Consider the following 17,278-nt stretch of genomic DNA (forward strand, 5'->3'; position numbering starts at 1 on the left):
TAGGAAAATTCTACCAACAGTAAATGTTCATCCCAATTACCTAGGAATTCCAAGGTACATGCTCTCAGCATATCTTCAAGTGTTTGTATTGTTCTTTCACTCTGACCATCAGTCTGCGGATGGTAAGTTGTGCTTAAACATAACTTGGTACCCATTTCCTCTTGTAGACTTTTCCAAAACCTTGAGGTGAAACGGCTGTCACGATCCGATACAATCGTTAACGGAACACCGTGAAGCCTCACAATTTCCTTCACGTAAGAATTCGCAAGCTTTTCCATAGACCATTTCTCCCTGGCCGCTATGAAATGCGCACTCTTAGTGAATCGATCAACGACCACCCAAATCATGTCGTGACCATTCTTTGTTCTGGGCAGTTTAGTGACAAAATCCATAGCAATGTCTTCCCACTTACCCATAGGCACAGGCAATGGTTCTAAACTCCCGTAAGGTTTCTGATGTTGTGTCTTGACTCTCGCACAAGTCACACACTCGGCCACATACTTTGCAACATCAAGCTTCATCGTCGGCCACCAGTAGTAGGGTTTCAGGTCCCTATACATTTTAGTGCTACCCGGATGAATTGAGTACATGGTTTTGTGAGCTTCTTCCATCAAAAGATCCCTAATTCCTCCTGACTTAGGTACCCAAATACGATCTTGGAATACCTTCAGTCCATGACCGTTAGTACCAAACACCAACGTTTTACCCAAACGTTCCTCCTTTCGGTCATTTTTCTCAGAAGCTTCCTCTTGAGCTTTCTTTATACTTTCCACAATGGTCGAGACAACTTCAATTCTCAACGCTCTTGGCCTCTTCCTTTCAAGATTGACCTTCCGACTGAGAGCATCAGCAACAACATTAGCTTTACCGGGGTGGTAAAGTATCTCGCAGTCGTAGTCTTTAAGTAATTCTAGCCAGCGTCGTTGCCTCATATTCAATTCTTTCTGATTAAAGAGGTATTGGAGACTCTTATGATCAGTGAAAAGTTTACACTTCGTGCCATAGAGGTAATGCCTCCATATTTTCAGAGCGAAAACTACCGCTGCCAACTCCAAATCATGAGTCGGGTAATTCTTTTCATGCTCTTTCAGCTGTCGAGACGCATATGCTATCACCTTTTCTCTTTGGGTCAAAACACAACCCAATCCAACACCAGACGCATCGCTATAAACAGCGAAGTCTTCAACTCCATCGGGTAGAGAAAGTATCGATGCCTCGCATAGCTTCTTCTTTAACTTCTCGAATGCTTCTTTATGCTTCTCACTCCAAGCATAAGTAGCTCCTTTGTGGGTCAAAGCTGTTAATGGAGTAGCAATCGAAGAAAAACCTTGGATAAACCTTCGGTAATATTCGGCTAATCCTAAAAAGCTTCGAATCTCCGTGGGACTTTTCGGTTGTTCCCACTTCGTCACAGCTTCGATCTTCGCTGGATCAACCATTATCCCTTCTTGGTTGACCACGTGACCCAAGAATTGGACTTCACGAATCCAAAAATCACATTTGGAGAACTTCGCATAAAGCTTCTCCTTCTTCAAAACTTCTAACACTTCTCGCAAGTGCCTGCCATGCTCCTCTTGGCTTTTCGAGTAGATCAGAATGTCGTCTATGAACACTATCACGGATTTATCAAGGAAAGGATTACAAACCCTATTCATCAAATCCATGAACGCTGCCGGAGCATTGGTTAGTCCAAACGACATAACCAAGAACTCGTAGTGTCCATATCTAGTTCTGAATGCAGTCTTCTCGATATCTTGCTCTCTTACTTTCAGCTGATGATATCCTGACCTAAGATCGATCTTCGAGAAATAGCTCGAACCTTGCAATTGATCAAACATGTCATCAATCCTCGGCAACGGATATCTATTCTTTATTGTTGCCTTGTTCAGCTCTCTGTAATCGATGCACATTCTCATACTTCCATCTTTCTTCTTTACAAATAACACCGGAGCTCCCCAGGGCGATGAACTAGGTCTAATGAAACCTTTGTCCAATAACTCCTGAAGTTGCATCATCAGCTCCTTCATCTCCGTCGGTGCTAATCGATAAGGTGCTTTTGCTATTGGTGTGGTTCCTGGTAACAAGTCTATTCTGAACTCTACTTGTCTATCAGGTGGTAATCCAGGAAGATCCTCAGGAAATACTTCCGGATAATCACACACCACTGGAATACTCTGCATCACCTTCTTTTCTTTCTTAGCATCAATCACGAATGCTAAATATGATGTACATCCCTTGGTCAAACACTTTCTGGCTTTCATTAGAGAAATGATTCCAGAATTCACTCTGTGTTTGTCCCCATACACCACAAACGAATCTTTTCCAGGCGGGTTTACTTTAACTATCTTTTTCTTGCATAAAATTTCGGCATCATTGGCGCTAAGCCAATCCATTCCCAACACGATGTCGAAACCATTTAGTTCGATAGGCAATAATTCCTCGTGAAACTTATTCCCATTCAGATCAATTAAGATGCTTTTCATATGATGACTAACAGGTACAAACTTGCCACTAGCTACTTCGACTAATAAAGCATCATCTAGTCTATCAATAGGCAAAGCTAGCTTTCTACCAAACTCATGCGAAATAAAGGAGTAGTTGGCTCCAGAATCAAACAATATTTGAGCAGGTAAATCATTTACGAGAAAGGTAACTGAAGCGACATCAGCTTCATCTTTAGCAGCCTCAAGTGTCATCTGGAAGGCTCTTGCCTTCGGCTTTGGTGGAATGTTGGGCCTAGCTGCCTCCTTCTTCTTCGGACAATCTTTCAAAATGTGCCCCTCTTCATTACAACCAAAACACATCCTTTTGTTGTTCGGACATTCATTGGAAAAATGTCCAACCTTTCCACACTTGTAGCAGGTCACATCCTCGCTACATTTCCCAAACTGCCTTTTCTTACACTTATCACACCACTTTGCTTCGCCTCCTTTTCCTCCAAACTTTTTCGAATCAGATTTCGAAAATTTGCTCTTCTTACTGGAACCAGATGTTCCTTCAAACTTCCTTTTCTCACCAACCTCAACCTTGACGGTGGTTCTCCCCTTGATCATGTTCTCCACAGACTTGGCAGCCCAGATAGCTGCCTCTAGAGTAAGTGCCTGACGTACTGGCACCTCGTACTCCCATGGAAGTCCCTTCGCATACCGATCCACCTTTGTCAGCTCGTCTGGAACGATACGCAAGGCAAACTCCATCTTATCGGTGAAGTTATTGGTGTACTCATCAACTGACATGCTACCTTTCGTCAATGTCAAAAACTTATTCTCCAACTCCAACAGATTTTGAGCCGAACAAAACTTGCGCTTGAACTGCACCAAGAATTCTGCCCATGTCAATTGCAGTGGCTCATTAGGGCTTAAGGTCTTCCCTAGAGTGTTCCACCAACGAACGGCTCCACCTCGGAATTGACGCACGGCATAGATAGTTTGCAACTTACCTCTGCAGCCACAAGTCATGAAGGCTAGCTCCATTTCGGAGATCCAATCCATAACCCCAATCGGATCCTCCTTTCCATTGAAGGTCGATGGTTTGCAAGTCAAAAAGTCCTTGTAATTGCATCCCATTCCATCATTCCTTCCTTCATGGTTATCTTGCCTAACTATTGGTGGGTTGGCTTGACCAATAGACCCACTGAAGTTTCCACCTTCCGAGTGCCCTTCATTCAGATCAGGCTCTTCCACACGAATCGACAGTTCTTCACGATTTTGTTGAAGCAACCGTCTAGTTTCCTCCATCTGACGATCCAGCATCGTCTGAATCATCAATTGCACACCAGCCATGGTTATTGGCTCAGGTGCTGCTGCTACGACAGGTATTGGCTCAATCACTGGTGGTTGATTCCTGTTTTCGTCAGCATTTCCAACTCCACTTCTTGTTCTCACCATTTTGATCTACACACCGAATAAGGTGAAATTAGATCCTCAATCACGATAGATAATCAAATCATCCTTATCACTCCGAAACGTTTACATGCTAGTTCTAATATCGTAGACGTACGCTTAGAATCCTACACACATAAGGTTTCTAGATCCGGTCGGCAACAGACCATAGATCCGAACAAATAATATCATATATATGGCAACATATAACATTTAGCACATAAAAGCATTTTAGGCAACTTTCCTAAAATAAACTAGTGCTCGTGTCTAAATCACAACAGACACACATCTCAAAACTTCACTTAGCATTCTAAGTTTAAGTCTAGAAATCCTACAAATTCCTAGTTCGCTTAAACTAATGCTCTGATACCAACTGTGATATCCCCAAAATCTCGGCCAGAAAAGACCGATTTTCATTTATGCTTTTAAATATTTTCAGAGTAAATCCTTTTGATTTGAAAGAGTTGCGGAATTTGTTCCCAAAAACAAAACATGATAAAACAATGTTTACCGAAGCATTTCATAAAAGAAATGTATTTTCATTATAATCAAAACTCGGGGTGTCATGTTCCGATACAAACCAATAAGCATAAACGAATACATTACAAGTCATATAACAAATATAAACATATGCAGACTTGTAAACAAAACAACTTGATGGTTCATCCATCTCATGCCCTTCCGCCACTTCCTGTAATACAATTTAAAACTGAGTGGGTCAGGCTTGGGAGCCTGGTGAGCATATAGGGTTTTCAACCCACAATAAATATCATATTTAATTTTCACCAACCAACAATAACCCAATTACCCATTCCCGTTATTCTCACTTTAATGTCCCTAAAACAACTAACATAAGGGACCTAGTCTAAGAATATTTCATCGGGGCGACAACACATGCTTCGGGGGTACCTCAGCAATATATGTCAAATAAGGCAACCATGAGGGGGATGGAGTAAAGCGAATGAACACCCAAGTTCATTAACACCTACAGGTGGCGAACCTGCTAATGTTTCCACAAGACTGTCTAGAATAGCCAGTGGTCGTCATCTAAACTCCGCTAGATGACTCAATCAAACAACAACGAGGCCTCTCATCTGTTTATTACACACCAACTGTCTACCCATGTTCTACCCAACATATTAGTAGATAAAAATATACATTTGTATACATAGTTTAAAGAAAACCTGTATAGCATGCTTTAATCAACACATATATCACATAACAGATGAGGCACACACACACATAACACAGATCTCATAAAGAAATAAGCAGATCTATAAGATAGAAGAGAGTGAATACTCATTCACACATAACACAACCAAATATATACACATAGCACGTATTTTTATATAAAATACTTCGTATTATTGTATTAGAAAGAAAATAACTACACACTCACACTTATAAACAACAATATAATTAATACACTCGAACCAAACTCGTATTATTATTGTGTTTAAGAAAGTTAGTATACACTCACTTGATCAGAAGATGATCCGACAGCACTACGGCTTATAGAAGTAGTAATCCACAGCAGATCTGGAAGATCTTCACAAAAATCGAACTTCTCGTGGGCAGAGCTTCGACTCGGGAACCGCACTTCTCGGGATATTTGGGATCTCGGGACTTGCCTCGGGGCTAGAGTATGATACCGGGGCTTCGGGATAGCTTCGGCACGAAAAACGATGCAAAAGACTAGAGAGAAGAGAAGAAAATGAACAACAAATAAGGCTGTCTTCGGATCCTTTATATAGAGGCTGGAGCCTCGGAGTACGCGGGGCGTACAGGGCTCCGAAATCGTCATTGCATGCGTCATCCGAAGTGTCGACACTATCAGAGTACGCGATAGCGTACTCACGTACGCGGGGCGTACTCCGGATCACACCGGTGACTCGGCTTCGGATAAGGCTTCCGATTTTGAATTAAATATAAATACAAAATGATTAATAAACTTCGGAAATTCATAACTTCTTCATACGAACTCCGTTTTCGACGTTCTTTATATCCACGGAAAGGTGAGACCACGCTCTACGACTTTCGTTTAGACTCCGTAGGCTAATCTTGACTTTATTTTTAATAGGCCGCGACAGAAACTTTCGTTATAAATTCATAACTTCTTCGTTTGACGTCCGTTCTCGCCTAACTTTTTATCGCTTCGATACCAACAATGAGATCTTCGATTCTCATTTAGATTGCTTCGGCTAACAACCGCTCGATCTCAAATCGAGTAAAACAGACTGTATACCGCTAAGCCGGAACTTCGATAAATCATAACTTCCTCATACGAAGTCAGATTTGGGCGTTCTATATATAATTGGAAACCTCGTTTCAATTACTACAACATTAATCAAATATATTAAGTTTATTTTACACTTAAATTTTGACGCTTATTTTTATTCTTAATTAATCAAACCATATAATTAAGCAATTAAGCACAAAACACAAAATACTCAAATAATACAATCTTATTACTTCAAAATGGGTTACAAAGGTCAACCTAGACTATTACATTGCTACAAATGGCAAGCCCGAAACACAGGCGTTACAATTCTCTCCACCTTAGAATGATTCCGTCCCCGAAATCACACATCAACAAACAAATGCGGATAGCGACTCAACATGTCACTCTCCGTCTCCCAGGTGAGATTCGGCCCATTCGCGTTTTTCCATCGGACAAGCACTAACCCAACCATTTTGCGTCGCAACTTCTTAGTCTTTCGGTCAACAATTGCCTCTGGTTCTTCAATCAACCTTTTGTTCTCATCAATTCTCAATTCAGAAATTGGAATTATATCGGGAACTTCTCCCGTGAACTTCCTCAAATAACACACATGAAAGGTGTTGTGAATTCCATTCAGTTCTTCGGGTAGTTCGAGCTTGTAAGCTTGATTCCCAATCCTCTGAAGGACTTTAAACGGTCCAATAAACCTTGGACTCAACTTTCCCCTTTTTCCAAATCTTATAAGTCCCTTCCACGGCGAGACTATAAGCAAAACCGAATCTCCAACCTCAAAAGTCATCGGTCTTCGCTTCTTGTCAGCATAGCTCTTTTGACGATCTTGGGCTGCTAACATTCTTTCCCTAATTATTTTCAACTTTTCAGCAGTTTGATGAACCATCTCCGGTCCCATAAACTGCTTTTCCCCAGCCTCAAGCCAACAAGACGGCGTACGACACTTCTGTCCATACAAAGCTTGAAAAGGTGCCATCTTAATGCTCGAGTGAAAACTATTATTATAGGAAAATTCTACCAACAGTAAATGTTCATCCCAATTACCTAGGAATTCCAAGGTACATGCTCTCAGCATATCTTCAAGTGTTTGTATTGTTCTTTCACTCTGACCATCAGTCTGCGGATGGTAAGTTGTGCTTAAACATAACTTGGTACCCATTTCCTCTTGTAGACTTTTCCAAAACCTTGAGGTGAAACGGCTGTCACGATCCGATACAATCGTTAACGGAACACCGTGAAGCCTCACAATTTCCTTCACGTAAGAATTCGCAAGCTTTTCCATAGACCATTTCTCCCTGGCCGCTATGAAATGCGCACTCTTAGTGAATCGATCAACGACCACCCAAATCATGTCGTGACCATTCTTTGTTCTGGGCAGTTTAGTGACAAAATCCATAGCAATGTCTTCCCACTTACCCATAGGCACAGGCAATGGTTCTAAACTCCCGTAAGGTTTCTGATGTTGTGTCTTGACTCTCGCACAAGTCACACACTCGGCCACATACTTTGCAACATCAAGCTTCATCGTCGGCCACCAGTAGTAGGGTTTCAGGTCCCTATACATTTTAGTGCTACCCGGATGAATTGAGTACATGGTTTTGTGAGCTTCTTCCATCAAAAGATCCCTAATTCCTCCTGACTTAGGTACCCAAATACGATCTTGGAATACCTTCAGTCCATGACCGTTAGTACCAAACACCAACGTTTTACCCAAACGTTCCTCCTTTCGGTCATTTTTCTCAGAAGCTTCCTCTTGAGCTTTCTTTATACTTTCCACAATGGTCGAGACAACTTCAATTCTCAACGCTCTTGGCCTCTTCCTTTCAAGATTGACCTTCCGACTGAGAGCATCAGCAACAACATTAGCTTTACCGGGGTGGTAAAGTATCTCGCAGTCGTAGTCTTTAAGTAATTCTAGCCAGCGTCGTTGCCTCATATTCAATTCTTTCTGATTAAAGAGGTATTGGAGACTCTTATGATCAGTGAAAAGTTTACACTTCGTGCCATAGAGGTAATGCCTCCATATTTTCAGAGCGAAAACTACCGCTGCCAACTCCAAATCATGAGTCGGGTAATTCTTTTCATGCTCTTTCAGCTGTCGAGACGCATATGCTATCACCTTTTCTCTTTGGGTCAAAACACAACCCAATCCAACACCAGACGCATCGCTATAAACAGCGAAGTCTTCAACTCCATCGGGTAGAGAAAGTATCGATGCCTCGCATAGCTTCTTCTTTAACTTCTCGAATGCTTCTTTATGCTTCTCACTCCAAGCATAAGTAGCTCCTTTGTGGGTCAAAGCTGTTAATGGAGTAGCAATCGAAGAAAAACCTTGGATAAACCTTCGGTAATATTCGGCTAATCCTAAAAAGCTTCGAATCTCCGTGGGACTTTTCGGTTGTTCCCACTTCGTCACAGCTTCGATCTTCGCTGGATCAACCATTATCCCTTCTTGGTTGACCACGTGACCCAAGAATTGGACTTCACGAATCCAAAAATCACATTTGGAGAACTTCGCATAAAGCTTCTCCTTCTTCAAAACTTCTAACACTTCTCGCAAGTGCCTGCCATGCTCCTCTTGGCTTTTCGAGTAGATCAGAATGTCGTCTATGAACACTATCACGGATTTATCAAGGAAAGGATTACAAACCCTATTCATCAAATCCATGAACGCTGCCGGAGCATTGGTTAGTCCAAACGACATAACCAAGAACTCGTAGTGTCCATATCTAGTTCTGAATGCAGTCTTCTCGATATCTTGCTCTCTTACTTTCAGCTGATGATATCCTGACCTAAGATCGATCTTCGAGAAATAGCTCGAACCTTGCAATTGATCAAACATGTCATCAATCCTCGGCAACGGATATCTATTCTTTATTGTTGCCTTGTTCAGCTCTCTGTAATCGATGCACATTCTCATACTTCCATCTTTCTTCTTTACAAATAACACCGGAGCTCCCCAGGGCGATGAACTAGGTCTAATGAAACCTTTGTCCAATAACTCCTGAAGTTGCATCATCAGCTCCTTCATCTCCGTCGGTGCTAATCGATAAGGTGCTTTTGCTATTGGTGTGGTTCCTGGTAACAAGTCTATTCTGAACTCTACTTGTCTATCAGGTGGTAATCCAGGAAGATCCTCAGGAAATACTTCCGGATAATCACACACCACTGGAATACTCTGCATCACCTTCTTTTCTTTCTTAGCATCAATCACGAATGCTAAATATGATGTACATCCCTTGGTCAAACACTTTCTGGCTTTCATTAGAGAAATGATTCCAGAATTCACTCTGTGTTTGTCCCCATACACCACAAACGAATCTTTTCCAGGCGGGTTTACTTTAACTATCTTTTTCTTGCATAAAATTTCGGCATCATTGGCGCTAAGCCAATCCATTCCCAACACGATGTCGAAACCATTTAGTTCGATAGGCAATAATTCCTCGTGAAACTTATTCCCATTCAGATCAATTAAGATGCTTTTCATATGATGACTAACAGGTACAAACTTGCCACTAGCTACTTCGACTAATAAAGCATCATCTAGTCTATCAATAGGCAAAGCTAGCTTTCTACCAAACTCATGCGAAATAAAGGAGTAGTTGGCTCCAGAATCAAACAATATTTGAGCAGGTAAATCATTTACGAGAAAGGTAACTGAAGCGACATCAGCTTCATCTTTAGCAGCCTCAAGTGTCATCTGGAAGGCTCTTGCCTTCGGCTTTGGTGGAATGTTGGGCCTAGCTGCCTCCTTCTTCTTCGGACAATCTTTCAAAATGTGCCCCTCTTCATTACAACCAAAACACATCCTTTTGTTGTTCGGACATTCATTGGAAAAATGTCCAACCTTTCCACACTTGTAGCAGGTCACATCCTCGCTACATTTCCCAAACTGCCTTTTCTTACACTTATCACACCACTTTGCTTCGCCTCCTTTTCCTCCAAACTTTTTCGAATCAGATTTCGAAAATTTGCTCTTCTTACTGGAACCAGATGTTCCTTCAAACTTCCTTTTCTCACCAACCTCAACCTTGACGGTGGTTCTCCCCTTGATCATGTTCTCCACAGACTTGGCAGCCCAGATAGCTGCCTCTAGAGTAAGTGCCTGACGTACTGGCACCTCGTACTCCCATGGAAGTCCCTTCGCATACCGATCCACCTTTGTCAGCTCGTCTGGAACGATACGCAAGGCAAACTCCATCTTATCGGTGAAGTTATTGGTGTACTCATCAACTGACATGCTACCTTTCGTCAATGTCAAAAACTTATTCTCCAACTCCAACAGATTTTGAGCCGAACAAAACTTGCGCTTGAACTGCACCAAGAATTCTGCCCATGTCAATTGCAGTGGCTCATTAGGGCTTAAGGTCTTCCCTAGAGTGTTCCACCAACGAACGGCTCCACCTCGGAATTGACGCACGGCATAGATAGTTTGCAACTTACCTCTGCAGCCACAAGTCATGAAGGCTAGCTCCATTTCGGAGATCCAATCCATAACCCCAATCGGATCCTCCTTTCCATTGAAGGTCGATGGTTTGCAAGTCAAAAAGTCCTTGTAATTGCATCCCATTCCATCATTCCTTCCTTCATGGTTATCTTGCCTAACTATTGGTGGGTTGGCTTGACCAATAGACCCACTGAAGTTTCCACCTTCCGAGTGCCCTTCATTCAGATCAGGCTCTTCCACACGAATCGACAGTTCTTCACGATTTTGTTGAAGCAACCGTCTAGTTTCCTCCATCTGACGATCCAGCATCGTCTGAATCATCAATTGCACACCAGCCATGGTTATTGGCTCAGGTGCTGCTGCTACGACAGGTATTGGCTCAATCACTGGTGGTTGATTCCTGTTTTCGTCAGCATTTCCAACTCCACTTCTTGTTCTCACCATTTTGATCTACACACCGAATAAGGTGAAATTAGATCCTCAATCACGATAGATAATCAAATCATCCTTATCACTCCGAAACGTTTACATGCTAGTTCTAATATCGTAGACGTACGCTTAGAATCCTACACACATAAGGTTTCTAGATCCGGTCGGCAACAGACCATAGATCCGAACAAATAATATCATATATATGGCAACATATAACATTTAGCACATAAAAGCATTTTAGGCAACTTTCCTAAAATAAACTAGTGCTCGTGTCTAAATCACAACAGACACACATCTCAAAACTTCACTTAGCATTCTAAGTTTAAGTCTAGAAATCCTACAAATTCCTAGTTCGCTTAAACTAATGCTCTGATACCAACTGTGATATCCCCAAAATCTCGGCCAGAAAAGACCGATTTTCATTTATGCTTTTAAATATTTTCAGAGTAAATCCTTTTGATTTGAAAGAGTTGCGGAATTTGTTCCCAAAAACAAAACATGATAAAACAATGTTTACCGAAGCATTTCATAAAAGAAATGTATTTTCATTATAATCAAAACTCGGGGTGTCATGTTCCGATACAAACCAATAAGCATAAACGAATACATTACAAGTCATATAACAAATATAAACATATGCAGACTTGTAAACAAAACAACTTGATGGTTCATCCATCTCATGCCCTTCCGCCACTTCCTGTAATACAATTTAAAACTGAGTGGGTCAGGCTTGGGAGCCTGGTGAGCATATAGGGTTTTCAACCCACAATAAATATCATATTTAATTTTCACCAACCAACAATAACCCAATTACCCATTCCCGTTATTCTCACTTTAATGTCCCTAAAACAACTAACATAAGGGACCTAGTCTAAGAATATTTCATCGGGGCGACAACACATGCTTCGGGGGTACCTCAGCAATATATGTCAAATAAGGCAACCATGAGGGGGATGGAGTAAAGCGAATGAACACCCAAGTTCATTAACACCTACAGGTGGCGAACCTGCTAATGTTTCCACAAGACTGTCTAGAATAGCCAGTGGTCGTCATCTAAACTCCGCTAGATGACTCAATCAAACAACAACGAGGCCTCTCATCTGTTTATTACACACCAACTGTCTACCCATGTTCTACCCAACATATTAGTAGATAAAAATATACATTTGTATACATAGTTTAAAGAAAACCTGTATAGCATGCTTTAATCAACACATATATCACATAACAGATGAGGCACACACACACATAACACAGATCTCATAAAGAAATAAGCAGATCTATAAGATAGAAGAGAGTGAATACTCATTCACACATAACACAACCAAATATATACACATAGCACGTATTTTTATATAAAATACTTCGTATTATTGTATTAGAAAGAAAATAACTACACACTCACACTTATAAACAACAATATAATTAATACACTCGAACCAAACTCGTATTATTATTGTGTTTAAGAAAGTTAGTATACACTCACTTGATCAGAAGATGATCCGACAGCACTACGGCTTATAGAAGTAGTAATCCACAGCAGATCTGGAAGATCTTCACAAAAATCGAACTTCTCGTGGGCAGAGCTTCGACTCGGGAACCGCACTTCTCGGGATCTTTGGGATCTCGGGACTTGCCTCGGGGCTAGAGTATGATACCGGGGCTTCGGGATAGCTTCGGCACGAAAAACGATGCAAAAGACTAGAGAGAAGAGAAGAAAATGAACAACAAATAAGGCTGTCTTCGGATCCTTTATATAGAGGCTGGAGCCTCGGAGTACGCGGGGCGTACAGGGCTCCGAAATCGTCATTGCATGCGTCATCCGAAGTGTCGACACTATCAGAGTACGCGATAGCGTACTCACGTACGCGGGGCGTACTCCGGATCACACCGGTGACTCGGCTTCGGATAAGGCTTCCGATTTTGAATTAAATATAAATACAAAATGATTAATAAACTTCGGAAATTCATAACTTCTTCATACGAACTCCGTTTTCGACGTTCTTTATATCCACGGAAAGGTGAGACCACGCTCTACGACTTTCGTTTAGACTCCGTAGGCTAATCTTGACTTTATTTTTAATAGGCCGCGACAGAAACTTTCGTTATAAATTCATAACTTCTTCGTTTGACGTCCGTTCTCGCCTAACTTTTTATCGCTTCGATACCAACAATGAGATCTTCGATTCTCATTTAGATTGCTTCGGCTAACAACCGCTCGATCTCAAATCGAGTAAAACAGACTGTATACCGCTAAGCCGGAACTTCGATAAATCATAACTTCCTCATACGAAGTCAGATTTGGGCGTTCTATATATAATTGGAAACCTCGTTTCAATTACTACAACATTAATCAAATATATTAAGTTTATTTTACACTTAAATTTTGACGCTTATTTTTATTCTTAATTAATCAAACCATATAATTAAGCAATTAAGCACAAAACACAAAATACTCAAATAATACAATCTTATTACTTCAAAATGGGTTACAAAGGTCAACCTAGACTATTACATTGCTACAAATGGCAAGCCCGAAACACAGGCGTTACAATTCTCTCCACCTTAGAATGATTCCGTCCCCGAAATCACACATCAACAAACAAATGCGGATAGCGACTCAACATGTCACTCTCCGTCTCCCAGGTGAGATTCGGCCCATTCGCGTTTTTCCATCGGACAAGCACTAACCCAACCATTTTGCGTCGCAACTTCTTAGTCTTTCGGTCAACAATTGCCTCTGGTTCTTCAATCAACCTTTTGTTCTCATCAATTCTCAATTCAGAAATTGGAATTATATCGGGAACTTCTCCCGTGAACTTCCTCAAATAACACACATGAAAGGTGTTGTGAATTCCATTCAGTTCTTCGGGTAGTTCGAGCTTGTAAGCTTGATTCCCAATCCTCTGAAGGACTTTAAACGGTCCAATAAACCTTGGACTCAACTTTCCCCTTTTTCCAAATCTTATAAGTCCCTTCCACGGCGAGACTATAAGCAAAACCGAATCTCCAACCTCAAAAGTCATCGGTCTTCGCTTCTTGTCAGCATAGCTCTTTTGACGATCTTGGGCTGCTAACATTCTTTCCCTAATTATTTTCAACTTTTCAGCAGTTTGATGAACCATCTCCGGTCCCATAAACTGCTTTTCCCCAGCCTCAAGCCAACAAGACGGCGTACGACACTTCTGTCCATACAAAGCTTGAAAAGGTGCCATCTTAATGCTCGAGTGAAAACTATTATTATAGGAAAATTCTACCAACAGTAAATGTTCATCCCAATTACCTAGGAATTCCAAGGTACATGCTCTCAGCATATCTTCAAGTGTTTGTATTGTTCTTTCACTCTGACCATCAGTCTGCGGATGGTAAGTTGTGCTTAAACATAACTTGGTACCCATTTCCTCTTGTAGACTTTTCCAAAACCTTGAGGTGAAACGGCTGTCACGATCCGATACAATCGTTAACGGAACACCGTGAAGCCTCACAATTTCCTTCACGTAAGAATTCGCAAGCTTTTCCATAGACCATTTCTCCCTGGCCGCTATGAAATGCGCACTCTTAGTGAATCGATCAACGACCACCCAAATCATGTCGTGACCATTCTTTGTTCTGGGCAGTTTAGTGACAAAATCCATAGCAATGTCTTCCCACTTACCCATAGGCACAGGCAATGGTTCTAAACTCCCGTAAGGTTTCTGATGTTGTGTCTTGACTCTCGCACAAGTCACACACTCGGCCACATACTTTGCAACATCAAGCTTCATCGTCGGCCACCAGTAGTAGGGTTTCAGGTCCCTATACATTTTAGTGCTACCCGGATGAATTGAGTACATGGTTTTGTGAGCTTCTTCCATCAAAAGATCCCTAATTCCTCCTGACTTAGGTACCCAAATACGATCTTGGAATACCTTCAGTCCATGACCGTTAGTACCAAACACCAACGTTTTACCCAAACGTTCCTCCTTTCGGTCATTTTTCTCAGAAGCTTCCTCTTGAGCTTTCTTTATACTTTCCACAATGGTCGAGACAACTTCAATTCTCAACGCTCTTGGCCTCTTCCTTTCAAGATTGACCTTCCGACTGAGAGCATCAGCAACAACATTAGCTTTACCGGGGTGGTAAAGTATCTCGCAGTCGTAGTCTTTAAGTAATTCTAGCCAGCGTCGTTGCCTCATATTCAATTCTTTCTGATTAAAGAGGTATTGGAGACTCTTATGATCAGTGAAAAGTTTACACTTCGTGCCATAGAGGTAATGCCTCCATATTTTCAGAGCGAAAACTACCGCTGCCAACTCCAAATCATGAGTCGGGTAATTCTTTTCATGCTCTTTCAGCTGTCGAGACGCATATGCTATCACCTTTTCTCTTTGGGTCAAAACACAACCCAATCCAACACCAGACGCATCGCTATAAACAGCGAAGTCTTCAACTCCATCGGGTAGAGAAAGTATCGATGCCTCGCATAGCTTCTTCTTTAACTTCTCGAATGCTTCTTTATGCTTCTCACTCCAAGCATAAGTAGCTCCTTTGTGGGTCAAAGCTGTTAATGGAGTAGCAATCGAAGAAAAACCTTGGATAAACCTTCGGTAATATTCGGCTAATCCTAAAAAGCTTCGAATCTCCATGGGACTTTTCGGTTGTTCCCACTTCGTCACAGCTTCGATCTTCGCTGGATCAACCATTATCCCTTCTTGGTTGACCACGTGACCCAAGAATTGGACTTCACGAATCCAAAAATCACATTTGGAGAACTTCGCATAAAGCTTCTCCTTCTTCAAAACTTCTAACACTTCTCGCAAGTGCCTGCCATGCTCCTCTTGGCTTTTCGAGTAGATCAGAATGTCGTCTATGAACACTATCACGGATTTATCAAGGAAAGGATTACAAACCCTATTCATCAAATCCATGAACGCTGCCGGAGCATTGGTTAGTCCAAACGACATAACCAAGAACTCGTAGTGTCCATATCTAGTTCTGAATGCAGTCTTCTCGATATCTTGCTCTCTTACTTTCAGCTGATGATATCCTGACCTAAGATCGATCTTCGAGAAATAGCTCGAACCTTGCAATTGATCAAACATGTCATCAATCCTCGGCAACGGATATCTATTCTTTATTGTTGCCTTGTTCAGCTCTCTGTAATCGATGCACATTCTCATACTTCCATCTTTCTTCTTTACAAATAACACCGGAGCTCCCCAGGGCGATGAACTAGGTCTAATGAAACCTTTGTCCAATAACTCCTGAAGTTGCATCATCAGCTCCTTCATCTCCGTCGGTGCTAATCGATAAGGTGCTTTTGCTATTGGTGTGGTTCCTGGTAACAAGTCTATTCTGAACTCTACTTGTCTATCAGGTGGTAATCCAGGAAGATCCTCAGGAAATACTTCCGGATAATCACACACCACTGGAATACTCTGCATCACCTTCTTTTCTTTCTTAGCATCAATCACGAATGCTAAATATGATGTACATCCCTTGGTCAAACACTTTCTGGCTTTCATTAGAGAAATGATTCCAGAATTCACTCTGTGTTTGTCCCCATACACCACAAACGAATCTTTTCCAGGCGGGTTTACTTTAACTATCTTTTTCTTGCATAAAATTTCGGCATCATTGGCGCTAAGCCAATCCATTCCCAACACGATGTCGAAACCATTTAGTTCGATAGGCAATAATTCCTCGTGAAACTTATTCCCATTCAGATCAATTAAGATGCTTTTCATATGATGACTAACAGGTACAAACTTGCCACTAGCTACTTCGACTAATAAAGCATCATCTAGTCTATCAATAGGCAAAGCTAGCTTTCTACCAAACTCATGCGAAATAAAGGAGTAGTTGGCTCCAGAATCAAACAATATTTGAGCAGGTAAATCATTTACGAGAAAGGTAACTGAAGCGACATCAGCTTCATCTTTAGCAGCCTCAAGTGTCATCTGGAAGGCTCTTGCCTTCGGCTTTGGTGGAATGTTGGGCCTAGCTGCCTCCTTCTTCTTCGGACAATCTTTCAAAATGTGCCCCTCTTCATTACAACCAAAACACATCCTTTTGTTGTTCGGACATTCATTGGAAAAATGTCCAACCTTTCCACACTTGTAGCAGGTCACATCCTCGCTACATTTCCCAAACTGCCTTTTCTTACACTTATCACACCACTTTGCTTCGCCTCCTTTTCCTCCAAACTTTTTCGAATCAGATTTCGAAAATTTGCTCTTCTTACTGGAACCAGATGTTCCTTCAAACTTCCTTTTCTCACCAACCTCAACCTTGACGGTGGTTCTC

This window comes from Lactuca sativa, chromosome 6 (genome assembly GCF_002870075.4).
Source record: "Lactuca sativa cultivar Salinas chromosome 6, Lsat_Salinas_v11, whole genome shotgun sequence".
Classification (NCBI taxonomy): Eukaryota; Viridiplantae; Streptophyta; class Magnoliopsida; order Asterales; family Asteraceae; genus Lactuca; species Lactuca sativa.